Raw genomic sequence first — 27,976 nt, 5'->3', positions numbered from 1 at the left:
CAATTTCTGGTAATGGCTATGCTGCCAGTATGAATCTGGCCCTCACATCAAATGGGTACAAGGGGTGACAATTAGCTTTGTGTCTCATGAATACTCATAATAAGAAAAAAGAAAAGAAAAGAAAAAGAAAATATATATTATTATAAAAAAACAAAAACAAAAACAAAAGATTCTTCTTCTGAGCTAGTCTGGATGCTGGGAAGTCCAAGGTCCAGGGGCCACATCTGGTGAGGGCCTTCCACTTGGTGGGGACCCTGAGTCCCCATGGTGACCAGCTTATCACATGGCAAGAATGGCCCATAGTATGGCATATAATGCAGGAGTTTAAATGAATGGAGTAACCATGCTAAGTACTAGGAAGGAAAAAAAATCTAAGACATATCATGAAGTGAAAGAACCAAGTTGTAGGATGTTAACATTTATGTAAAAAAAAAAAAGATAAAACCACACAACAAACCTATTTTGCTATGTGTACATATATAGGCAAATACGTTGTGAAAGGTCTGGAAGGATATGTACCAAATTCAGAGTAGTGCTTACCTCAGGGGTGAGGGATTAGGGTACAAAGAGGGTCTCTACTATACCTGTTATTTCATTTTTATACACTAAGAATATAGTTATGTATTACTTGTATAACAGAAAATTAATTGCCCCTTACTTATTTTAAAGAGGGCCCACCAAATTTAATTTTTAAATAACCATAAGATTGCAATCAATAGAGGTTGATTTGGGATATGGAAGGGGAATTACCTTTTTTTCAGAGGTATTGGCCTCAAAATCCTGGACCAAGAAGGGTCTTACAATGCATTTAGTATTTTGTATTCATATCTGGAGAGAATATACTCACACTTTCTCAGCCCAACGGTACACTTCCCATTTATTTTCGTCAATGTAAGAAATAGTTTTCTCAGAAATCTCTGTGAAGAAATGCAATTCATATCCTTGAACAGGTAGGAAAAGAATTAACGGAATAAGTAAAAGAATTGTGGCAACCTCATGGGGGATATTCAGATACAGAAATCACTAGCTTTCTAATTTCCAGAGCTATCAGTTTTCACAATTAATAAAGAAATAATGTGGGGTCACAGGCACAAACCATGAGGCATCGCCTCAGAATCTTAACTTCCTATCTGTCCAATCTTTTGGAAAGATAATGCCAGTTAGTTACTTTGCCTTTTTTTTTTTTTTTCCAAAAATCACTGTTTAAATTGACTCATTCTACAAATCAATAAGAAAATGATAAATAATTCAAAAGAAAAATGGGCAAAAACGTATCATTATCAGCAAAGAAGAATAAAGGATCTTCATGCCAAATAACACCAAAGCTTTGGCTAAGGGCCCTCTGTTGAAACCTCTCCAGGTATTAGAAGGGTAAGGGAAATTAGAAATTAAAGGGTCTAATGTGCTGATGTGGAAAGAACTCTTAGACATACTGTATAGGGAAAAAGTACAAATCACTGAGTAAGAAATAAAGCACTATATTCAATGACCCACTTCCAAATAAGTTGCATTCTGAGGTCCTGGGGGTTAGGACTTCAACATATGAATTTGGGGATGGGGTGGGGAACAATTCAATCTGTAACAGCTGGGTACCTACCATGTACCCGTCACTGTGTGTGCACTTTTAGGTATTATTTCTAACCCTTTAACAGTCCTGCAAGGTGGATGTTACCATACCCATGTTACAGAGGATGAAAGCAGAGCTCAGAAAAGTCGAGGGTCTTGCTTGAAGTTAGTCAACAGTATGAAAAAAATGCAAAGGAAAGAGACTGGAAGGAAGGACATACACAAAAATGGTAACAGGGGGTATCTTATTGGTGGAAGTGATGCTGGTGGTAGGGCCCAGGGGCCCAATAGTTGGCCTCAACCCACCCGGTCCTCTTACCAGGTTCTTGACTCTGCCACAGGAAAGAATTCAAAGGTAAAGTCACAGTAGACAGTGAGAACAAGTTTAATAAAATAGATAAGAAATACAGCTTCCACGGAGAGTGCAGCATAGCTCCAGAGACTAAGCAGTGCCCACACCAAGTTTAACACAAAAGTAAGTTCGTACAGACATCAAGTCTAACAGAAAAGCTAAAGTGCAGGCTGGCTCAAGAGAATGCATTGCTGCTTGCTGAAAGTAAGTCAGATACATAGTCAAATATACGCACATCAGCCAGGAAGTGCAGGTTACTGCCAGGAAAGTGAGCAGCAACGACTCACTTAGTTTATATATACAATTTCCCCTGGAGAGGGGCAGAGACAAGTCAAAAGAAATACCTGTCTGCTCATCTGCCTGGTGGGCACTTGCACTCAACCAGAAGCCTTCTGGTGGCTTTGTGCTCACCACTGAAAGATGCCTAAAGCTGAGCTAATCTCCCTGAGACTGGCTCTCCTTCCCAACTGTTGCATTTCCACCTGTCATACCACCATCGTCCTCCTCCTTATCCAGGACAGAAACTCTGAAGTTATATTTGATTTTTTTCTTTCCCGTACTCCCCACCCCCCAACTCTTCAGTCAGTTACTAAATCCTGTGTGTCCTTCCTTTGAAGTGCTCCCAGGATTGTCTTTCCTCTCCTTTCACAATCGCTCTCATTCAGACCCTTCTCACACCACTCCTAGATTTTGCTAGGCCTTTCTATTTGGTCTCCTTCTATTAAACTTCCCCCTCTAGATGACTCTAAACATGTATTCTAAAATAATCCTCCTGTTTTAACCATTTATCTGTTTTGCTTGAAAATTTCAATGGATCTCCATATAATGCTCAAACCTCTATAGCTGATATTCAAGCTTTTTCATAACCATTGCTTCCTAACCCAATTTTTTGCAGCCAAACTGGTCTACAAAATTTTGGTCATTCCTGCAGCCATGGCTTTGTCTAGGCTGTTCTCCCTATTTTTCTCTTTTTAACAAGTTATAGTCACTTGTTAAGCCCCAGGTAAAGTTTTAGCTTCCCCCATGCAGCTTTCTCTGATCCCTACACCTCAGGGATTACAAATTCTGGTGAATGACAGCACCTACTGTCTGCATCTAATTTAGTTCTTAATTATATATCATCTCCCTTTTTACGCCTAGTCCCTTTCTTCCCACCTGTCATGTTCAAGTTCTGGAGACAATGTCATACTTCTGTGGCTCCCACAGTACTTAGCCCTGGATTGGGTACAAAATGGCTGTTATATATAGAAAGCCAGGGACCAAGATGTGTTCTCAACATACCCGAGGGACTGAATAGTAATAATAATAATGGCTGCTATTCATATCTATGCTAGGCACTGATGTAGGTGTTACATATTCACTCATCTAAATCTCACAACAATTCTATGAAATGGTAACTACCATAATCCCCATTTTATAGATGAGGAAATTGAGTCACAGAGCTAAATAATGACAGACCTTGGTTCAAAGCCAGTCAGTCTGGCTCAAGGATCTACTGTTAACCACTTTGTTGTCTCATCACTAATGAGATGGGGAGAGGCAGCCTGCTGTACAGAAGGTGGCTCGAAAATGGGAGGAGAGCAGAATAAATAAATATCAGAATAAATGATATTATGGGGCTAAATACAAATGGACTAAAAAAAAGAGTCAGGGCAAAAACAAGTGAAAGCCTGGAAAAGGGGCATAATAGTAAGGAGAATGAGGATAAGGAAAAGTTGATAAGCAAAAGGTAAAATCAGAAAGTCAGTCAAAGTGGATTGGGAAGATGGAAAAGACCTAGGAAGACCTCAAGGAAAAGGCTGCTGTGCCAAGCAAGGGGCAGGAAACAAATGAGGAAAGGAGATTCTTACAAGATGACGAAGGTGCGATAGTTGGTCTTGGGCTCTGGCACAGGCACTCGGCGGAGCCTCTGCTCTGGGCTGAGACCAGTACAGACAGTGTCTCATCTCTGCAGATACAGAGCTCACATAGGTTGATTCTCCCAGTGACATCCTTTTCTGGGGTGTAATTTTCAGAAGATACCAATGGATGCTCAGTTATAGTAAGTTCTAGATCAAAAGGGTGAACTGTGACTTCAGTCAGGTTTGGATGCTAAGTCTGAACCTGGTCTGGATGGCGAGCTGTAGTCTTCTTCAGGGTTGTGGAATGCTCAGCCTCTGTAGTAGATGCTGAAGTTATGGTAAGCTCCAGGTCTAAAGGCCAAACTCTGACACTGGGTGATGTTGGTTTCTGAGCTTGATCCTGACCTGGGCTTGAAACTGTCACCTCTTGATACACTTGAGGTGAAGTTACCACCTCCTTAGGTGGCTCTGGAGGCTGAGTTGGGGTCTCTTGCATGGTGGGAGAAGGTTTCATCTCTGTTGTAGGTTCTGTAGTTATGGTAAGTTCTGGGTCCAAAGGTTTAACTGTGACTTGAGTCAACTTTGGGTGCTGAGTCTGGACCTGGTCTGGATGTGGAGTTGTAGTCTTCTTCAGGGGTGCAGAATGTTCAACCTCCATAGTGGGTACTGAAGTTCTGGTAAACCCCAGGTTCAAAGGTTGAACTGTAATGTTGGATGCTGAGCTTCACCCTGACCTGCTGTTGAAATTGTCACCTCTTGAGCTTCACCCTGACCTGCTGTTGAAAATGTCACCTCTATAACTGGAGGTTGAGCTACAACCTCTAGGTGGCTCTGGAAACTGAGTTGGGGTCTCCTGCATTGTTGGAGAATGCTCAACCTCCATAATGAGCTCTGGACTTATGGTAAATGCCAGATTGAAAGGTTGAGCTGTGACTGGAGTCAGATTTGGATGCTGAGCCTCAGCCTGGTCTGCATGTGGATTTACCTCAGGGGGCTTTGGAGAAGGAGCTGTAGTGTTCTTTAGGACTGTAGAATGTTCAGCCTCCACAATGTGTTCTGGAGTTATGGTAATCTCCACATCCACAGGTTGAAATGTGATGCTGGGCACCATTGGATTCTGAGCTTGATCCTCACTTGGTATTAGAACTGTCTGTCATCTCACAATGCATTGGAGGTTGAGCTACAACTTCCTTAGGTGGCTCTGGAGGCTGAGCTGGGGCCATCTGCTGGGTTGGGGAGGATTCTACCACCACAGAGAGCTCTGCAGGCTGAGCTGGGACCTCCTACAGAACTAGAGAAGGTTCTGCCTCCTTTGGGAGACCTGCAGGCTGAGGAAGGGCCTCTTGGTGGACCAGAGATGGTTCTACCTTCTCAGGGAGTTCTGCAGGTTGAGATGGGGTCACTTGCTGAGCTGAAGAAGGTTCCACCTTAGGTGGCTCTGAAGGTGGAGCTGTAGCCTCCTGGGGGACTGGTGAAGGTTTGGCCTCTTTAGGAAGCTCTAGTGGCAGACCTGAGCCTCCTGCTGGGTTGGAAAAAGTTCTACCTCCTCAGGAGGATGTGCAGGCTGAGCTGGGGCCTCCTGCTGGGTTAAAGAACTTTCAGCCTCCTCAAGGGCCTCCTGTTGAGTTGAAGAAGGTTCTCCATCCTCAGGGGGTTTGTGGAGGCTGAGCTGGGTCTTCTAGCTGGGGTGGAGAAGATTGAATCTCTTCAGGGGTCTCTAGGTTTTGAGATAGGGCCTCCCACTGTAATTGATTAGTTTCAACTGGCTCAGGGGCCTCTACATGCTCATCTGGGTCCTTCTGGGATTCTAGAGGAAATTCAGGATAATTTCTATATCCATGCTCAAAAATCCATTAATATCCTGCAAGATTTGTTTTTGATGCTTAGGTTTTGATGCAAATCTTTGAATCTTCCTTTTGAGTCAAGGAGGTGGGGTCAGGGCCTGATTCTGATCCCAGTCTTGCACTGGAGCCACCTCTGGGAGCCTTTGTTGCCGACCCAGCTTGTTAGCAGATCCTGATGCAGAACAGCAAACTGATCTGGCTCTGGGGACAGCTCTCGAGGTGAATACGTGCCCAGGAATGGAGCCAAATTCTCAGCCAATTCCTGAGCGGACCCAACATCTGTGAGGCAGCAGAGGATCCCAGGTAATCAAAGCCCCTGGGTCTGCCGGGGGTGTGAGCTCATGGGGTGATCGGGGGGAGATCAGAGGAGCGTGACCAGGACTCAGTCAGGCCTGGGGGGTTGGAGATCAGCTGGACAGCGGAGCTGGAACAGGAGCCACCTGGAAGAGGAGCCACAGTGGTTGCCCTGTGATGAGAAGCTGGAGGTCCAGAGATGCAGCTGGTTAATGAAAGGGAGAGGCTCTGGGGCGCAGCGACCCAGGCCAACGGGGCACTGGCGCTGGTCTCTAAGCAGGAGCACAGCGGTTATGGCAACCCTGAGACGCCCGCCCTGAGCAACCATGGACCCGCCCCCGCCCCGGCCTTTATTTATGACGTCTTCAGTTACCCAGGCAACCTTTACTAGGCTCAGGCCCACATGCGCGCTACAAGGGTAAGGTTTGTCCCATAATCCGGGGGCTCAAGCTTCCCTGCAGATGTGACAATCACTTCCTGCTAGAACAGGCCCTCACTTCCTTAGCGAGGCAAGATTTGGGTCCCAAACTCGGGTGGCCCTGGGTCTCTAGCAGCCCATTGGGGTTGGGGGGCTGCAGGGCATCCCAAGGAAGCACAGGGCCTCTCCTCTCCGGAGATTCAGAAATGCTACTGTGCTTCTGACAGCCTGAACTCTTCCTCTTCCAAGCTGAAATCTGCGAGATCTTCTTCCCCTTGGCGGTACTGCTTCCGAGAAAAGCAGCTGCTCTGCAAAATGAGCGCCAGTTAGGGCTGCAGGCAGGAGAGCACACGTTGTGGTTATTTATTCCAAAATATTGCCATTTCCTGTAAACTCTCTGTGTCCTTTGTTCCATGTTTGATAATGAGTTCACCACTCTACAAGATAGTGGCTGCCACACAACCAGTGATGACTCCCAAATTTCTGTAGGAGGGGTTTTGGGGGATGGGCAATTCGGTCTGGGCAAGAAAGTTTGAATCAGAGTGAATAGCCTTTTACATCGCATGGGAAAACTTCCCCTGGACACATAAGTAGTTAAAAAGTAATTCAGAGGCCGGGGTGGGGTGAGAACTGGAAGGATGGATAAGAAAGGTGGGAGGTAAACTTTTTGTTAAATACCTGTTTATGCTTTTTAAAAAATATTTGGGCCATGTGACTATTATCGTTTCAAAAATATAAAATTTAAATTATTTTTTAAAAAATAGGGCACAGTTTATTGAGTCCCAGTACCTGGGTTTGAATCTCTTCTCTGTCATGGCTGTGTGACCCATGGCAAGGTGATGAACTCGCTTGAGCCTCTGTTTTCTCATCTGTAAAGTGGGGATGCTAATAGTACCCATGTTGTAAGACTGCTGAGAGATTAAATAAGCAGACATATGAAAAGAGTTCCGCAGAGCACCCAGCACTTGGCAAACACACACCCAGGTACACACAGTCACTATGGTTATCACTGGTCAGCTTGTCATCTCTGTGGAAGTAGCCTTCCACTGTCCCCGTATGCATCTTATATTCATACCTACAGAGAAGGTCTGTTTGGGTAACACTGTCCCCATCCAACATGAGGCTCACAGACTCACATCATGTGTGGTCGGTCCTTGGTCATACTTATGTCCGGCCTATCCACAGCCACTTTGGGCTTGGGCCCCAATCCCAGGACCAATCCTTTGGCATCAGAAGAATAGGCTAGTCGTGTGATGCAAGGTGAAGCAAGACACCCCCACCCCCCGCCCAAAGTAAGCACTTTCCTCAGAAGAGGACTCTGGGTGTAGCAGGCACTCACAACTGGCTTGTGCAGTACAGTTGATGAGGAAAGAAAAAGAATCCAGAAAGAGCCTGGAGAAAATGAGGGAAAAGGGATAATAAACCTATTATTATTGTTTTACGGTTGTTGTGAGGATCATTTCAGTCAATCCACATGCAGTCCTCAGCAAAGTGCTGGGCACATTGTAAGCACTCAGTATATGACAGCATTGAGATGACAATGATGATGAAGATGACAACTTTTAGACTGGAGTCTATTTTAGGCTGAAGAACAGGTAGAATGATGGGGATAGGAAGGTAAGGGGACAGGAACTGTGTTCAGGGGTGCAGGGGGGATTGGGATTTAAGGTTTCAAAGCAGGAGCAGTTCCTGGGGATGTAATGGCCCAGGCTGAGGTCCTGGGGGTGGAATGTGACCTGGACACACCTGGAAGCTCCTTCCTTCATGAGCCTGCAGACAGGTTCAGAGTATCCAAGCTTTGTGTTTCCTGGGCTGTCACCCAGCACCCACTCTTCCTGCCTCAGCTCCATGGGGAGCCCTTTCCAGGACTCCAGGTAGAGGCCAGTGTTTGAGGCCTTCCTGCCACAGAGGATGAGCGCTCCTGCAGAGCAGCTGGGTGGCACTCACAGGCAACTGGTATGAGCTTGGGCTGTGGAGGAGGTTCCAGAACATGAACCTATTTTTAGCCTGGCACAGATGCCCAATTCCCAGCTAAAGAAAGGGGTACAGTAGGTGGGAAGTAATCATGCTTTCATCGTTTATTATTTTATTTACCACTTAATGATGCCAAATGCAGTGGGCATCACCTGGTTTCTTTGCTAGTTCTCCGTTTCACATTCTTTCCTGCGTGTTACTTTGGAAACTACATTCTCCCCCAGGGGCCAAAGAGGAGTCAGGGGGAAAATGAAATTGACCAAGTGACAATGAATGAGGGCAAGCAAGGGATCCATCGGTAGTGGGAGTGGGTCCAGAAAAACACTTAGCCTCATAAATTGCTCACTTATCCTCCCTGTAGTGAGTTTGCTCCAAATGGCTTGAAAAACTATTGCTACTAATCAAAGGCAGCAGGCCCGTTGGTGGAAGGGGGACAGGCTGGGCCCAGCAGGAGTCTGAATTGCACATGGATTCATTATCTTTATCTAGTCCAACACTTTAGTGGTAGGTTTTTGTTTGATTTCAAGGTGAGAGGGTTAGGTCATTATCTGTTAAACTATAGCTTTTAGTTAGCAAATCTATTGAAATGAAAAGGCTGAGAGAGGCACACATGCCTCTAAGTTTTTGTTTGGAATTTATAATCATTACTGTTTGGAAAATATTAATTGGAGGTGTTAAAGTCTTCTTTTTCAGAAAATCCTCAAATTATACGATGTTGGGGGAGGGGTAAAGGGATATGCCGGTATATAGATATACATCTCATTAGTGATGCTAGCCCTATTGTTACCCAAGCCCTGGGTCCGGGTATTTGCAGAAAATAAGGAGGAACAGATATTTATAATAGTTCAGATACTTTTTCCTTGGGGTGGGCCCAATACAAGAATTGAGACACCAAAGGGATAGTGACTTGGCCAGCGGAGTGGGTGGCCAAGACTCTGGCTGCAGATGGGAGTTTTATTTACCCCCACCCATTCCTGATTCCTTCCTGATTCCCCTGGAAGGTAGGGAAGATGGCGGGTGGGGGAAGAGCGGTGCCTGGATCAGCCTTGGTAGAATTTGCACCTTGGAGATTTGGTTTCTGCCTTTGGAAGGAACAGGGAAGGGCTGGGATTTGGGTCTGAGCTTCCTTCCGCCCACCTGCCCAACCTGGCCTTGCGGGTACTCCGCTGGGTGCAGAACGGCCTTGGGTCCAGCAGGGGGCGCGCCACACTCCTGATTTAGATGCTCTCGCCGCCCCCTCGGGTGGCTACACCCCCACCATCTGCGGGGCGGTGTGGTTTCCTCTCAGTCCGCGTGCTGGTTTTCCTTCTCTGGTAATAGCAAGGAAGCAGATGACAATCACCTTGAACTGGGCCTTGGGCTGTCAGCGGCTGTCAAAGAGGACGCCCCAGTTTTCTTCATCTATTCACACCCAAGACAGCATCGCTGCTTTCTGCACAGGAAGCCGAGGCAACTGCAGGCCCTGGCAACTTTAGGCCCCATCTGAGCCATTGCCCCCAAGGTGCCCAGCTCTGAATGCCCTCCTTGCCTCTGCTCTGTGCTCTGCGGGCTCCACCGACAGCGGTGGGAATCCTCTCCAGAGAGCAAGGTGAGCCCACACCCACCGTCCTGCCCCCGACCTCCCCTGGCACCTCCACCTCTTGTGCCATTGGACCAATAACCCCATTAGTGCAGGTACCAGGGTCGTCCTCGTCTCTCATCTGTCACCAGCACCGAGCACAGTGCCTGACGCAGACAATGAACACATTCATGTAAACCTCCAGTTAGTTCATTCTTTCCTTCATGCACTGAGCATGTACTCCGTTCCAGGCACTGGGGAATCAGAGATAAAACATATAACCCCTGTCCTCAAGGAGATTGTCTGGAGAAGGAGACGGGCATGAATCTGAGCAACTAGAATTTCTTCTTCCCCTAGTTAGTGGCAAACTAACCTCATTTAGCCAGCAAAATCACATACTCAAATAGTAAGGTTGCATACTGTCTGAACTGACAATATGTTTCTGAAATTCAATTACTTATCCTGGTGGCGAACTTGACTCACACCCTCTTTCCCAGGGTTGTGGGGCAGAGGGAAATTCCAATTCAGATGTCCTCAGTCTTCCATTACTTTGAAGCCCCAAATCACACTCTACATCCAGTACTTCCTGTGAAATCAGACCACCTGCAAAGGTCACTTTTGACCCAAGACCCTTTGCTTGTGCATCAGGGTTTCTTTGAGTGACTTTTTCCCCCAAAGCAGAGATGAGAAAACAGCCCACCAATAAATAGCACTTTGATCTGAAGGAGTTTGGGGCTTTTGCTATTACTAGGATTTTGTTTGTTTTGATTTTGCAAAATCCGAGTGTAGATCCAATGCTCGGCCTCTCCGTCTTGTTTTCATCTTTGTGCTTAATAATCACGTTTACTCCACTTACAAGAGTCATCAAAGAGAGGAAACTCTCTCCCTGAGGGGAGAACATTACAGACAGGAAGCCCAGAAACAGGAATTATTTTCTGATGAGCAAATGTCAGATTTTATAGATGAGCTTTGGGGATGAGCAGGAGGGTTATCATGGCCTGAAGCAACTTAGACTCATTTCTAGAGCTCTGATGGGAGAATACACGTTTGGGAAGTGCTTCAATGCACAGATGTTGGTCTCTGAAAAAGGGTAGAGCATGAAATAATTAAAAGAAAAAACTTTAAAGATTTTTTACTCTTGCAACAACAAAACACAAAAATTTAGTCTTTATGATTTCATGGTATTGAAAATTTACTGTAAATACATGTTTTGTTGTTGTTATTTAACCACACAATTGCTCCAGCTACAGCTGTGTGCACTGGTGTGAATCAAATACTCTCTGTCATTTAGATTACACTTCTCCTCTCCATGGCCCCCAGCAAGGATCCCAATGAACACAATTAGAACCACTGCACTAGATGGTTTCACATGAGAATTCTACCAAATCTTTGAAGAGAAGATAATAGGAGGTCTGTTTAAATTGTTATAGACTATAGGAAAAGAAGAAAAATTTCCAAAATCTTTTAAAAATATGATTACATGACTGATACCAAATCCAGTGAAGACTTCACTAAAAATATAAACATAGATATATCTCACTAATTAATATTAATGCAGAGTACAAATGCAATATTAGTAAATGTAATATAGCATATTAAAATTAATATATCATGATCACATGGTGTTTATTTTAGGAATTCAAGGCTGGTTCATCATATGGAATTCTACCACCATAACCCAGATCTCCCTCTTCAGATAATAGTGGACAAGGTAATTTAGAGCAATCCTTTCTACGAAGAAAAATTTTAAAGCGAAACAAAGTAAAACAGAAACATTTTTTTAAAGCATCAAAGAGTTAACAAGATAGGGATCAATTACTGGATGAGATTTGGGAGAATCCCAATTGGTGACCAAAGCACCTGGGGGTCACTTTTTCCATAAATATTTGATGAGAGTATGTACTTTGGGCTGTCCCACAGGGATGGGGGACAAATTTAGAATCCAGCAAGAGTAGGGACTCTGGTAAAACACTCCATTCCAAAGCTTTAGGATGGGACTCTGAGGGAATAAGAATATAGGTTACCCTGAAATAAACTAGCCTGCCCTCTTACTGTGCCTGCCTTTTGGTCATATGGGTGGCTCGGGAGCACTGAAACTTGGTTTTAGGAGGTCCAGGACACCTGAAGGAGGCAAAAGGAAATCCTCTCTGGAGGACGATAACATCCTGGGCCTCAAATTAGTTCTACAGATAATTTTTTGAAAACAAAATCTGGCATAAAATCAAAGCTGACCAGGCACAAGAGGAACAAGACAATATTAGTAACAATGAGCAGAAACAACAGTTAACTGAGACACAGGGATTCCAGTTAATGGGATGATTAACAATGACTCTAAAACAACTAGGCCTACTATGTTCAAGGCACCAGAAGTGAAACTTGAAAATATCACCAATGAAAACAAAAACAAAGGAAAAAAGAAAAAGAAAACATCACTGCAGATTTGAGGAAAAAACCCAAATAGAAATCTGAGAACTGAAAGACACAGTAAAGAATATATGAACTAGAAGATAAGTCAGAAGACAGTGTCCAGATGAAGCACAGAGTGACAAAAGGATAGAAAATACAGAAGAGAGGATGCATGACATAAGATATACTGTGAGAAGGGTTAATATAGATTTAATTGGAAGGCTCAAATAGAGTCCTACAAGATGAAAGACAACAGGGAAAAAGCAATATTTGAAATTAAAAATGGCTGTGAAGGGCCGGCCCGGTGGCGCACTGGATAGTGCGCCACTTGGGAAGCGCAGCGGCACTCCCGCCCGAGGGTTCGGATCCCACATACAGACCGGTTCCCGCTCACTGGCTGAGCGAGGCGCGGGAGCAACACCGAGGGTTGCAATCCCGTTGCCGGTCCCCGGTCCGGTACGGGGGCAACACTGAGGGTTGCGATCCATTGCCGGACACAGAAAAAGACAAAAGACAAAAAAAAAAAAATGGCTGTGAAGTATTTAGAACCAACAAAAGATATCAATTTACAGAATCAAAAAGCCAAATAAATTCTAAACAAGATTTTTAAAAAATGGAAATCCACCCCTAGACACATTATATAATACTGTATTATATAAACCTAAAGTTTAAAAAAATTTTTTAAACATCCAGAGGAAAAAATAGATTACTCTCAAAGAAACTGTCTGACAGCTGACTTTTCAACAGTAACAAAAGATAGTGGGGTGATATCTTCAATGTGCTGGAAGAAAATAACTGCTGGTTTGGATCCCCTTACCTGCCAGCTGCCAAAACAGAAAAAAAGAAAAGAAAAGAAAAGAACTGCCAACTCAGATTTTTTTTTTTTGACCGGTAAGGGGATCGCAACCCTCAGCATGGTGTTGTCTGCACCACGCTCAGCCAGTGAGTGCACTGGCCACCCCTATATAGGATCCAAACCCGGGGCCTTGGTGCCACCAGCACCGTACTCTCCCGACTGAGCCACGGGGCCAGTCCCAACTCAGATTTTTATAGCCAGTAAAATATTCTGTAAAAATGAAAGTGGGAAAAAGAAGAAATTTTCAGACAAACAAAAATGAGAGAATTTGCCACCAGATGTGCTGAAATAATATAGAGAAATGAAAATGGTAAACATGAGGATAAATCTAAATAAACATTGACTATAAATCAATAATAATATTTTTTTCTTTTTGTTTTGTGGCTGGCCAATATGGGGATCTGAATTATTAATTAATCTTATAAATTGATCTTCAAAGAAATATCATACAATTATCTCTATAGATGCTGAAAAGGCATTTAACAAAATCAACATATATTCTTGATAAAGAAGAAACCAAACGGAATTTATGAGACTCTTTTAATATGAAAAAAAAAATCATCTGTCTTAGCCCAAAGCCAGGATCAGGCTTAATGGGAAAATGCTAGAAACATTCCTACAAGAATCAGGAACAAGGCAACCATTATTCTATACCACTATATTAGAGGAAGCAGCTAATGAAGTAGACAAAAGCGAGAAACTAGAGGTATAAAAACTGGAAATTAACCTCCACTAAGTAGTACTTACTATGTGCAAATGCTGTCTTAAGTGCTCTGTACATATCAACTCAGCTAATCCTCAATAACCCTATGAAAAAGGCACTCTTACCATCCCCAATTTACAGATGAGGAAACGGAGTTTCCGAAGGCCCTGAGAAAGGAGGTATCTGGCCCAAAGTCACGTGGATAGTAAAGAGCAGAACCAAGACTGAAATCCAGGGTCCATGTTCTTAGCCACTGCACTTCACTGCCTTTCACTGTTTCAGCTGTTATGATTATATATCAGGATGATCTGAAAGAACATTCTGAAAGCCTATTAAATAATAAAATATTCATTAAGATGGCGGAATACAAAATTAATATACAGTAATCAGTAGATTTCATAATCAGACTACACATATAATGGAAGAAAAGATCCCTTTTATGCAGATTGACCAGGCCACATCCTGGTACCAGCCGATGTCCTTGATCTGCACCCTCGGGGCCTGGTCCCTGTTGGGCTCTGTGTATTACTTAAGCTGGAGATTGTTATAAAGAAAAGTGTAACTTTAACCCGCACTGTTGCCTGTAATGTAACTTTAGCCTGCACTGTAACTTTAACCTGCACTGTTGCCTGTATAACTTAACTTTAACTTAACCTGCACAAATTGCTCCTGTAAGCACTTACTAAAAATGAAGAAAATATATCTAAAGGTATTTTAAGTGAAGCAGCTTTTTAGAGGCCAAAGCAGAACTAGGCACACATTCCAGGGGCCAGCTGGTCTCAAGGACTAACCAGCCCTCTTACCTTCAGGACACCTGGCAGAGCCCAAGTGATTAAAAAAATTGAACAGTCCATTATCTGAGTGTTAGCCTGTTGAGCCTGACCATGAATAAAGTCTTTGTCCAAAGAAAGTGTATAAAAACTCCAATGTAAAGAAGGGCGGTGCCACTTTTCCGAAAGGCAAAGCGATCCAGCATGCTGAAGTAAAAATCCTCTTGCCAGATTACAGCGTCTCTTGTCTTGTGGTCTTTGTGAAGTGAGCCACCCCTGGCGTGGGATTTGTGCATAGTGCACGGGTCTTACATCTTGGGGGCTCGTCCGGGATTGGCTCGCTCTCCCTGGGACCAAAGACCAGAGAATGGAGGATCACTCGAGCAGCAGTTACCGCAGTCGTCTGTCTGTCTGCTGTGTCTCTCTTTGTGTCTTTGTTGTCTGCTGTAATCTGGTTTCAGTTTTTTGGTGGCTCTGGGAGGGAGTCACTGGTCAGTTTAGTTTTTCGGTGGCTCCAGGACGATATCACCAGTCTGATTTTAGATTTTCTGAGGCTCCAAAGTGGAGCCATCTGTAGTGGTCAAGTGGCGGGGCAGACGTGCTGGCACGCCGCAGCCACAGGAGTCCTGGAGGACACTCCAGATTCCTCTGCAGGAGACGAACAGTTTCGGCTCCACGGGAGATCTCTAGGAAAGAGACCCCTCCCGAGTTCTCTGATAATTTGGTTGTTGAGCCTGTGGCAGGGGCGTGTCAGTGTTTTGGTTTTTGTTTGTCTGGTTGCTTGTGCATGGGGACTGATGACATTCTGGGGCGACATGGGGCAGACTGTCTCTACCCCTTTAAATCTGACTTTGAAATACTGGACTGACGTGAAGGCCAGGGCTAATAATTTGTCTGTCTGTTTGTGTTTAAGTAACTAAGTTTGAGCCTTTTGGTCATTAAAGACCTGATGACTGAAAGAAATTATTTTTTCTCAGTTTCTCCTGGCAAGCTTGAAAAACCGAGCACTGTAATTAGCTAAGTCTCTGGACAAAATTTGTCTATCTGTGCACAGAGTTCTGCAACTGTTATAAGAAAAACTCACTGTCTATGGCATTTCAGCCAAGATAAAGAAAAACCTGTTAAAAGAATCAAGGCCACTTGGAGATTCTGTTTTTCTTATACAGTGCAGCCAGTTCTAGCTAAATGTAAACATTAAACTAAAACTGAAAAAAAAAAAAAGAGGTAAAAAGGCTTTTTAAAAGATCACACTGCTATGAGAAATGTTTTTAGAATTATCTGCTTGAGTTTACTGGTCAAACAGGGTTACATTTGTCTTTGATAGAGGTTTTAAAGTTAAAGTTATAAGCCCAGCCTAAAACAGAATGATCTTTGATCATGGGATTTTTAGATAAATGAGGTTAATTTAGTATTGTTGGTGAAAAAAGAAATCAGTATGCAGGAAAAGAGGATACTTCATTGTACAAAAGCATCTTGTGTAGTGAACTTTTGTCCTAGAGCAAAATGACTGGTTATTTAGGAAGTGGGAAGTATAGGACAAATGAAAAATCTAAAGCATGTCATCAAAGGTCCAAGTAAGTGGTAATAATGGTTTGTGAACAGCAAATTTATAAAGGAATTTTGTGTATGATTAAAATGATTATAATTAAAAGGCAATTAGCTAAGTTTTTCTAAGGCCTAAAACTTTATATTAAAGTCAAATAACTTTGAGAACAATGGACAAAATAAGAGGTTTTCAAAACTCTAGTAAAAAAATCTGATGAGTTTATAGAACTACTAATTAAGATCAAGTAAAGCAAAAATTAAGTATACAAAGTTAAATAACTGATAAAAATGTTTTATAATTTGCATTGTTTGTTCTTTACTTAAATGTTTTGTTTTAAGGAAACTTTTTCTCTAACCTATCTATAACTTACAGCAATTTGGTAAAATGTACTTTATAAACAAAGATAAAAATATTTGCCTTTTTCCTCTTTGATTCCTCCAAAATTTGAAAACTATTTGTGAGTATCCTTCTGATTTTTATAGTATAAAATAACATGTCTACCTGGGAATAAGTCTTCCCAGCACTGAGACATCCATACAAAGAAAAATAAAACCTTTTCAATCAGAAAATTAATCTTCAATGCTTCCATGAGGAATGTTTTGATCGAAAAAGGGGAAATGATGTCTTGTCTACACAAGCAGTTCTCTAAAGTTTCATAAACTTGAAGGAAGAGACTCATGACTTGGATGAGACATCCTGTTCCCAAACAAAGGATTCATGTAAGTTCTTAAACTTCTTGATGTACCAATTAATGTATAGCTTGCTAACTCTGAGTAAGCCACCTGTTGTGAGTCAACTGTTAAGACAATAGATAAACAAATGCCCTCGACCCTCTGTGCCACTCCAGCTGGGTAGCTATGTCCTCCATCATGTCAAATAGTTCCATTCCACATTAACCCCTACTGCGCCCTGAAAACAGCTTGAAGCAGTCAGGTGAGTCGGCGGCCCACTCCATAAAAGTGGAAAAAACTATTGACAATGGAAAATTGTTAGAATGAACAGGACTAAAGCCATTTTGGGACCTAAAGCAGCCTGGGCTATGGGGGCGGGGAAGATTTTTTTTAAAAAGGACGGGTTTTTTTCTTTCTCTACTCTTGCTTCCCATCCCCTGACTTTCTTATCTCACTTACTAAGTAGAAAGGTGAGGCTGAGAAGCTGGTTGGTACTTTGCAGAGCTAACAGTTCTTTCTTTAAGTCTTGTAGAATTTTGGGAAATGATCAAGGCCAAGCAAATGGAGGCTGACCTTGGGCACTGGCCAAGTACACTGGCACAAATCAAAATCTTGCAGGGTCCTGAGATGACGGCGAGGAAACCAGATGAGGCCTCGGCAAAACCTTGTACCTGACTCACAAACATGGACCCCTCGTAGCTCACATCTCCTGCCCCCCCCCTTTTTTCTGCCCCTACGCCAGGCCCCAGTGCCCAAAAACCCTTTATGGTCTATGTTCCCTTTACCACAAGTGCTTTAATAAGCCACAGGGCCTAATTTCTCTCTTGGAGTCTGTCTTTTATACTCATCAGCCCACCTGGGATGACTGTCAGCAGCTCCTCCAGGTCCTGTTCACCACCGAGGAGAAACAACGGATCCTCCTGGAGGCTCAAAAGAATGTTCCAGGAGACAATGAGAGATCTACCCTCCTCCCTGATGTTATAGATGCAGGATTCCCGTTGACTAGACCAAACTGGGATTTCAACTTGGCAGAAGATAGGGAGCACGTGAAGGTGCTATCAACAGGCTCTAACGGCAGGTCTCAGAGGGGCAACAAAATGCCCCACCAATTTAACTAAGGTAAGAGAGGTGATCCAGGGGCCCAATGAGTCTCCATCAGCATTTCTACAGAGACTCACGGAGGCATTCCGTCAGTTTACCCCGTATGATCCTAATGGTAAAGAGCACAAGGCTACAATGACAGTTGCTTTTATTAACATTAGGAAAAAGCTGCAGAAGCTTGAAGGGTTACAAGATAAGTCATTAAGGGAATTAATGCAGGTGGCTGAAAAAGTCTGTCATAACAGAGATACAGAAAAAGCAAAAGAAATAAAGAGAGAAAAGAGCCAAGAAAGAAATTTTCACAAAATTCTGGCCACTGTAGTCAGGGAAACTAGGGAGCCCTGGAAAAGGCCTGTAACATATCTGTCTAAAAAAACTAGACCCAGTAGCCTTGGGGTGGCCAGCTTGTCTAAAAAAATCATAGCAGCAGTCACAGTTCTGGTAAAAGATGCTAATAAATTGACTATGGGACAGAATTTAGTAATCTCAGCACCTCATGCCTTAGATGTTGTTGTCCGCCAGCCTCCCGACCGCTGGCTCACAAATGCTCGCATGACTCACTATCAGACTCTTACTAAATTCAGACCGGGTTACTTTTGCTCCACCGTGAGCTTAAATCCAGCCACACTGCTGCTGGACCCTGACTTCGACCCTCCCATCCATAACTGCCAACAAGTGCTTGCTGAGGCACATGGATGGCAGAAAGACTTGTCAGATCAGCCTCTGATGGATGCTGAAGTCATCTGGTTTACGGACGGTAGCAGTTTTCTGAAAGAAGGAGTACAAAAGGCAGGAGCTGCTATAGTAGACGGCCAGAACCTGATATGGGCACAGACTTTACCTGTTGGGACGTCCGCCCAGAAAGCAGAACTCATCGCCCTCACAAAAGCCCTTGAACTGGGAGAGGGCAAAAGAATCAACATTTATACGGACAGCAGGTATGCCTTTGCCACTGCCCATGTGCACGGCGCTATCTATCAACAGCGGGGTCTGCTGACCTCAGGAGGAAAAGAGATCAAAAACAAAGAAGAGATCGTAGCCCTGCTGGAGGCCCTTCACTGACCGCTAAAAGTGAGTATTATACACTGCCCAGGTCACCAGAAAGGGGATTCCCCCATCGCAAAGGGAAACAACTGGGCCGATTCTGAAGCAAGGGCGGCAGCCAAAAGGCCTACACCTGTTCTGTTAGTTGACATCCCTAAGCTAGAAAAGCCCAAATTTAAATACTTTGTTGAGGACGTAGCGGTGATCTCAAGGGACTCTAACAACCACTTTGATCAGGAAAAAGGGCGCTGGTATGCAGCATCAGGCAAGCCTATCTTGCCACAAGAACAAGCACGCATCATGGTCAAACAGATGCATCAATGAACTCATCTGGGAGTAAATAAATTGGCCCAGACCACCCTAAAAACCAAATATCATATCATAGGGCTAAAACAATTAGCAGAACAGATAGTTAAAAGCTGTGTATCTTGTCAAAAAGTGAATGTCTGTAAAAATACAGCGGGACCTGGCAAGAGACTCAGAGGAGACAGACCAGGGGTAAATTAAAAAGTAGATTTTACTGAAGTCAAGCCAGGCAGATATGGTTACAAGTATCTCCTAGTTTTTATAGACACCTTCTCTGGATGGGTAGAAGCCTTCCCAACGAAACAAGAAACAGCCACTGTCGTGGTCAAGAAGATCCTAGAAGAAATCTTTCCACAGTTCGGGGTGCCCAAGGTAATCGGGTCCAACAATGGACCCGCCTTCATTGCCAAGGTAAGTCAGGGAGTGGCCAGACAACTAGGGGTCGATTGGAAATTACGTTGCATTTACAGACCCCAGAGTTCAGGACAGGTAGAAAGGATGAACAGGACTCTAAAAGAGACTCTGACTAAATTAACCATAGAGACTGGTGTGGACTGGGTGTTGCTCCTTCCCTTAGCCCTGTTCAGAGTTAGGAACACCCCCTCTCAGTTCAACCTAACCCCCTTTGAGATACTCTATGGTGCCCCTTCCCCCTTGACTTTACTGGGAGATGCTTTTGAACCCACTTGCCACAGTAACAGTGACTTATATGCCAGTTTAAAAGGACTTCAAGCAGTGCAGAAGGAAATCTGGATGCAGTTGGCAGCTGCTTACGAGCCCGGGACCCCTGAAGTTTCTCATCAGTTGCAGGTTGGGGACACAGTCTATGTCAGACGACATCATTCCCAGACCCTGGAGCCTCGCTGGAAAGGACCTTATTTAGTGCTTCTAACAACCCCAACAGCTGTAAAGGTAGATGGGATCTCTGCTTGGATCCATGCCTCGCACATGAAACCTGTGCCACCAGAGGACCAAGGACCGGGGAGCATCACCTGGAGAGTCCAGAGTGCTGCAGAGCACCCCTTAAGACTGAAAATAGTACGGACACCCTAACTGTTGTAAGATAAATACTCTCTTGTTTTCCTTATGTCTAACCATTCTCTTCCAGGGCGCCAAAACTTCCAGCCCACATGCTCCTAGAAAGTTAACTTGGTATGTTATAAATGGGGTAGGAAATACAATCTGGAACTCAATCAGCAAGGGACAAGTATTTCATGATTGAAATACGCACTAGAAGAAAAGGGGGGAGATTGTTATAAAAAAATGTAACTTTAACCTGCACTATTGCCTGTATAACTTTAGCCTGCACAAATTGTAACAGAAAAGTATGACTTTAACTTAACCTGCACAAATTGTTCCTGTAAGCACTTACTAAAAATGAAGAAAATATATCTAAAGGTATTTTAAGTGAAGCAGCTTTTTAGAGGCCAAAGCAGAACTAGGCACACATTCCAGGGGCCAGCTGGTCTCAAGGACTAACCAGCCCTCTTACCTTCAGGACACCTGGCAGAGCCCAAGTGATTAAAAAAATTGTACAGTCCCTTATCGGAGTGTTAGCCTGTTGAGCCTGACCATGAATAAAGTCTTTGTCCACAGAAAGTATAAAAACTCCAATGTAAAGGGGGGGGGGGGCACTTTTCCAAAAGGCAAAGTGACCCAGCATGCTGAAGTAAAAATCCTCTTGCCAGATTGCAGTGTCTCTTGTCTTGTGGTCTTTGTGAAGTGAGCCACCCCTGGCGTGGGATTTGTGCATAGTGCACAGATCTTACAGTTCCCCTATTTTAGAAGTAAGCAAAGGACAACAAATTAGTTCCAGTGCAGAGTTTAAGTAGTGGGGGTAGCTAATAATCCAACACAGAAGTGAAAGAAAACACAAAACACCCACTGATCAGAGACAAAGATCTGACATTAACCGGTAAAGGCCTAACACTACCAAAGAACACTTATAAAACCTAAAAGAGCTGGAAGCCCCCTGGACTCCTGAGCCAGGGTGGAGGGGGCTCAGGGCCTTAGCCACGCCCCTCCCCAACATCCACATCCAGCCCGGCGATGACCAAGACACCACCAGAAGTCCCTGGGGATCCCAAATGGTCGGGGAGGGGGTGCCAATGGCCTTAGCTACACACCCCGATGACTGCATCCAGCCCAGCAACAACCCAGCCTCCACAGAAGGTCCCCGGACCCCCAAGCTGGGGCAGAGGGGCTGCCAAGGGCCTCAGCCATGACACCCATGCCCACATCCAGCCCAACAACAACGAAGCCACCCCCAGAAATCCCCTAGGCTCCCGAATGGAGTAGGGGGATCCCAAAGGTCTCAACCATGCCCTCCCACCCTCTGCAACCAGGCCAGCAAAAGAGCTAGCCATGGGCCAGACCTGCCCCCCCACCTCCATTTCCCTACCCCCCTCCCACCTGCCCCTCCCACTGCTTAGCAACAACATCTTTGAATGTAAAATAATAATAAAAATAATAAATTAATTTTAAAAAAGAACAACACGGGGAGTATTAGTATGGTCCCTGGGCATGGATGACATGCAAATTAATGACAAATTCTGTGAGACTGTTGGGTGAGTAATCAAGTTGGTGTTATTGAGAACAGGGGCTTTTTTTTTGAGCAGGAAGAAAAGGAAAGGGAAAAGTGAGATTTTTGAGAGTAAGTAAAAAATTCTGTTGTCCTGAATATTAATTGGAAAATTTATTATAAACTCATAATGTAGTTTAAACATATATTTCCTAGCTTTGTCCACTAAAAATAATAATGGAAAGACTAATGACCAGCCCAGTAGAAATAAACACCACTCATACCCTGACTGAGGTCTCCAAATGGCATTTCCCACTAAAAAGAACCAGGGCTCTTTGGAGAAACAGTTGATGTTTTGTCTGGTACAGAAAGTATACAAGATAAGCCTGGAACACCTTGTCAGACCAGAAGGCAAGCAACAGGGCTGGCTGATCAGCTCACCTGGTTGGACTGCGCTGCTGATGACGCCATGGGCAAGGATTTCCAGCTGCTGCCAAAAAAAATTTAATTAAAAAAAATGAAAATAAATAAAAAGCAAACAACAAGGCTATCAAAGACAACCAGAATGATGTCAAAGGTCTCTAAAGCCAACTTGAAGAGGCTCTCACGTGGCCAAAGATGGGACAATTTGAACATCAGTAAGATAAGGCTACAGTGGAACTAAATGCATACATATCATTAAATCCCCAAATTTATCATTACACTAAACACAGTTCAAAACAAAACAAAACAAACCCTCACTGGTTAGCTTTCAGGAACACTAGTGAATCAACTGGTTACTTTTTAAAATTTGGAAATAAAGGTAAAGAATCAAACGTTTATCATGTGTTTCCTATATGAATTGCACTTCTGGGTAACCAAATCGTTCATAAGGGGAAGTTTCTCTTTGCAAAAGTTTTTCACCTACTAAATGAGAATGGAATGATGGAACAGCACCACTTTGCAATGATCATCAGTGGTTGCTAACATCATGGGACGTGCCTTCTGAGAGAAGAACTCAAGTCCACCTGTGAGGTAGTCTCACCCCATTCCCAGATTAAATCTGACCAAGACTCTGGATTCACAGGAGGACTGTGTTAAATGATACTATTGGCAAAATGCTAACTCTGGAAAACTCCACAGGGCAAACAATCTAATTTCTTCAGCAAATAAATTGCGGGGGGGAGGGAGAGAGATGCAGAATAGAAGGAGAACCTATACATTAAAACAAGACTTAAAGGGTTTACTGAGCATAATCTATGGAATTTTTCGAATCCTGATTCAAACAAGCTGCTAATAAAATTATGAGACAGGAAAAATAAAAAATAAAAATAAAAATCTGGGCCGGCCTGGTGGCACACTGCTACAGTGCGCCGCTTGGGAGTGCAGCGGCGCTCCCGCCGAGGGTTTGGATCCCACATACAGACTGGTTCCTGCTCACTGGCTGAGCGAGGGGCGGGCGCAGCACCGAGGGTTGCGATCCCGTTGCCGGTCCCGGTCCAGTACGGGCGCGACACTGAGGGTTGCGGTCCGTTGCCGGACACAAAAAAGACAAAAAGGAAAAATAAAAAATAAAAATAAAATTATGAGACAATTGAGACACACAAAGCCTCATACTTGGTGATATTAAAGAACTATTACTTATTGAGATTTCATCATGGGGTATTTTAAAAAATTCTTTTACAGCCACCTTGTCTCCCCTGCAGGAATGAGGGGGTGCCACGGCCCCAACCACACCCCCCTCCTGCCTCCTTCTCCCTCCCTATTTCCTTCCCCCTTCTCCTCTCCCCATACCAACTGCTCTGCAACATCTTAGAATGTAAAATATATATATATTAATAAATAAACTTGTAAAAAATAATAAATAAAATAATTCCTCTATTAGAAATGCATACTGAAATAGTTACAGATGAGATGTTTTATGTCTTGGTTCAGAACATTCCAGTGGAGGTGGGGAAGAGGAGGAAACAAGATTCCCCCAGAGTTCACGCTGGGTGATGGACATGGGGACTCCTTAAATCTTCCCTCTACTTTTGTGTATAAAATTTTCCACCATAAAAATTTTTTAAAGATGAAAACCTCCAGTTTGGGCAAGGATCTGGAGAAATGGTCTCTCTCATAGACTGTTGATGGGAGTACAAATTGGTACAGTTTTGGGGGGGCCGTTTAGCAGTATCTATCCAAATGTCAAGATACAGATATTTTGACCCAGGAATTCCACTTTGGGGAATGTAACCTAAAGAAATGCTCATAAGGCCATTCCGTACAACATTGTTGGTGATAGCAGGGAACCGCAAACAACTCCAATGTCTGTCAATAGGGGATATTTAAATAAATCCTTGTTAGTAATAGCAGGGAAACTCAAGCAACAATAATGTCCATCTCTGACAGATATTTAAAGAAATCATTGTTAATAGCAGCAGGGATAGCAAACACCAGCAATGTCTGTCAATAGGGGATACTTAAATAAATCATGGTACATGTATACAATGGGATGCTGAAGCAGAGTAAGGTTAGGCCTGGGAACCGAACTGACTCCTTTTTCCCTGCAGAGGACACTTGGTTACTTTTCCACTCCTCACTCATGAGACCCCTCAGGGCAAATGATTACCCCATGGGCTGTCGTGACAAAATAGACTGAGATAAGAGAGGAAACAGATATTTACTGAGTTGCAAAACCCCTCCCCAAGGCTTGTTTACTATAATTGTAAAAGTTACAGATTAACCTTAAGACCCCTTTAGGAATTCCCACCTGCGCAGGAAGCATCAAGGTGACTGCTACAATGACCCTCCTGGGGTGACAATGATGAACACCACTCCCTACTGAGCATGCACCCATGATGCAACCAGGAAGAACAGAACAGACCACCTCCAGTGACGCTGGCCTGCCACCCTTTAACTCCTTTCCCTATAAAAGACCCTGAACAGCTCCCCTCGGGGGGCTAGCTTTACTGTCACTGCCCCCTTTATGCATAAGTCTATTTCCTCTTTTAATAAAGCGTTGCTTGCTTTACTGTTGGGTACATTGTTCATTTCTATGACTTTGGAATCCAAGTGCCTAATTTAATCATTGGCAAAAAATTGGAAAGCTTTGGGCCCCGGAGAGGTCTCTAGCTGCAAGAAGCAAGTGGCCGCTGGGGCTCTTTTCCTCCCATGTCTCTGCTGTTGGTAGATCTCTCCTGGAGTCCCTGCCTAAATTCTGACAAGGCAATGCTTTATTTTCTTTACCTTTCTCTGATTTTCTGAGCCCTCTTCTGTTTGGTTGGATTGTATACACTTCTGTATAGGTGCACCCTGGAGGGCTCCCGGCTATGCTTTGCTTTTCTGATTTAAATCTAGTTGATACTTTTCTTTATGCTGAAAACAGTGGGGAGAACTGCTTTTATCAATTACTGATAATGGAATAGGTTGGCCCCGCCCATTAGGACTAGGCTAAACTGGACCCCACTGCTCCTCTTTTCTCTTTTGTTTGTTTGCTTGGTTGGACATTTTGTTGAGTACAAGTAATCTGAATAAAACTTCCAATCCTTGCATCAACTTTTGGACTTTCAGGTCATTTGTTTAATGTGAGAGGGCAAGCTGAACCTGGCCTGTCAGTAACAATGCCAAGCTATTAGAAAAAATGAGGAAGATCTACATTTATGGTATAATGAAAAATAAATATTTGTTTTTTGTCCTTAGTTCCTGGCACAGAATTCCTAAAACCCTTGGAATTTACTGCCTATTGTATGATAATGAGATTAATCATGGTGGGGGGAGGGGTGATACTTAGCTTCAGGATGGGGGCTGGTGGCCAGAAAAACCAACTAGATCAGAGGGTTAGACCTTTCAGGGACCCCATCCCCATCTCTCCACAGCTACACCTCCAGAGAGGAGAGAGGGCTGGAGATTGAGTACAATCACCAATGGCCAATGATTTAATCAGTCATGCCTACATAATGAAACCACCATAAAAACCCCTAAACCAGGGGGTTCAGAGAGCTTCCGAGTTGCTGAATGCATCCACATGTCAGGAGGGTGGCACGCCCAACTTCAAGGGGACAGAGCTGCTGTGCTTGGGACCCTTCAAGACCTTACCTATGTATTTCCTTATCTGGCCATTCACTTGTATCCTTTGTAATAAACTGTAATTGTAAGCATAGTGTTTTCCTGTGTTCTGTGAGTCATTCTAGTGAGGAAGGAGGGGGGAACCAGGAATTTGTAGTCTGCAGAGCAGAACTGTGGGTATCCTGTGCACACCATTTGCAGCTGTCTTGTGGGAATGCGCCCTTGAAGTAATGCCCTTTTTCAGAGAGCAGGCAGGGCTGACACCATTTAAGATAACCCCTCCATTTTGTGAAAGTTTAGGCAGGAATGTGGGGGTGGGATGGGAGGGGCCATGCTAACTGCAAAATTAGCTTATGTACTGTTGGCTTGCTTGCATTGGCTAATAACTCCCAGCGCAGTGATTGGGTGACCAAGTTGCCGAGTTGCCAAGTTGCCGCGCTTGCAGCTTTAGAAATCAAAAGAAAAAATGGCTCGGGGCCACACTCTGAATTGGCTGGTGTGGTCCCAGCTGCTGGAAATACAGTTTTTTTTCCCTTTTTTCATATTGGTCTCCGAGGGTGATTTCTCCTGACACCTAAAACACCTTTAACCTGTGGGATCTGAGCTAAGTGTGAGAAGTGAGTGTCAGAACTGAATTGAATTGTTGGACACCCAGCTGGTGTTGAAGAATTGGAAAATTGGTTGGTGTCAGGAAAAAAACCACCCAGTATGTATTGTCATAGAAAAATCTCCAAGACTTATCTTCGATATTAAAAAAAAAAAGCAAGTTCTAATTTATTGGATAGAAGATGATTTTATTATTGTAAAACAAAACAAAATTATTCTCAGTTCATTTTTTCATCCAACAAGTACTTCATGTGCACCAACTGTGTGCCAGGGTGCTGTGCTAGGCATTAATGGATCTTGGAAGTGACTGGTGCCATTTTGCACACAATAAGCACAAATAGCTGCCAGCCTTCCCCTTACGAGAAACCTCATGGTTTCTGAGAAATAGAAACTCCTCTACTTCTGCATGGGTGCAAACTTCCACCTGATTGCATCGCCAGCCTTATCTTCCACACCAGCACCAGACCCCTCCCTGACTACATCAGCCTTCCCTTCAGCCTATATAAGCTCTCCTACCCCCATGCCTGGGGCTGTCCTCCATTTTGAGCACAGCCCAGCAGATTTTCTTCCTTTAATAAAGCTTGATCGGTACCTGGTGTTTTGGCTCACTTTCTTTCAGGCATATGTACAAATGCAAATACATTTTAAAGGCTCCAGATGGAAACCCACCAAACTGGACAAAGTTACCCCCAGGGAGAGGTGCCAGACTAGGAAGAGATGTTCATTTCTTATTTTATATGATTCTGGATTCTTCAAATTTTCTTTAACAAGGTCTTATTGCTTTTGTAATTTAGGAAATGTAAAAAATAGAAGAAGAAACCTAGGTCATGGGTTCGGATCCCCTTACTGACCAGCAGCCAAAAAAAAAAAAAATAGAAGATGCCCATGAAACCTTTTCTTGCTTGTTCCTAGAAAGAGCGGTGTGAAATCAGCAGAACCCTGCAGTAGAGGAGGAAACCAATACCATTCTGCACTCTCTCTTATAAGAAGGAAGAGATGTGGGAACACAGGCCCTGCTGGCACCCATCCTGATGGAGGGTCTGATCCCTTGGGGGCTCTGTTTGTCCTCAAAGACCGTCCCTTCATGGCTCCTTCTGTTTCACATAACCCGACTTCACAGGAGGGATCTCAGATTCTGAAACCATTTCCCAGACCTTGAACCGGAACTCTCCACCCTAGAACCGTGAGAAGCAAAGGATGAAATGCTGCTCTGGCCTCACCCATGGGCAGCAGGAGGAAGAAGAGCCTGGGGTGGGGAGGGGTGGGCACAATGCCCACTTGCCTACAGGGGAACCTTCACGGCCTGGACCAGCCCATCTGGCCCCTCTGAACCCCTGCTGGTCAGACAAAGGAATGGAAGGATTGGAATATTGGTAACAGGGGAAAGAGGTTATCCAACATGTTGAACTATTTGGCCATGGAGCTTAACAAGACACCCAGATTTTACCAGTAATTAGAAAATGTCTTATGTACCTCCTGATAGGAAGCAATTAGACAAATCCAGATTATGCAGGATTGTCCCGACCCACGGGATATTCAACGCAGACCCTGGAGGGGGGAGTGGGAATTGGAT

At 43.9% G+C, this 27,976-nt stretch overlaps 1 pseudogene; it reads left to right on the top strand.

Annotated features, from left to right (window-relative positions):
• Positions 1-6,096: 6,096 nt before the first annotated feature.
• LOC103588437 lies at positions 6,097-20,598 on the top strand (annotated as a pseudogene).
• The last annotated feature ends 7,378 nt before the right edge of the window (positions 20,599-27,976 follow it).

This window comes from Galeopterus variegatus, unplaced genomic scaffold (assembly GCF_000696425.1).
Source record: "Galeopterus variegatus unplaced genomic scaffold, G_variegatus-3.0.2 Scaffold569, whole genome shotgun sequence".
In the NCBI taxonomy this organism is placed as follows: Eukaryota; Metazoa; Chordata; class Mammalia; order Dermoptera; family Cynocephalidae; genus Galeopterus; species Galeopterus variegatus.
Note: the sequence above shows the minus strand (reverse complement) of the source record. Positions and strands in the feature narration are given on the sequence as shown.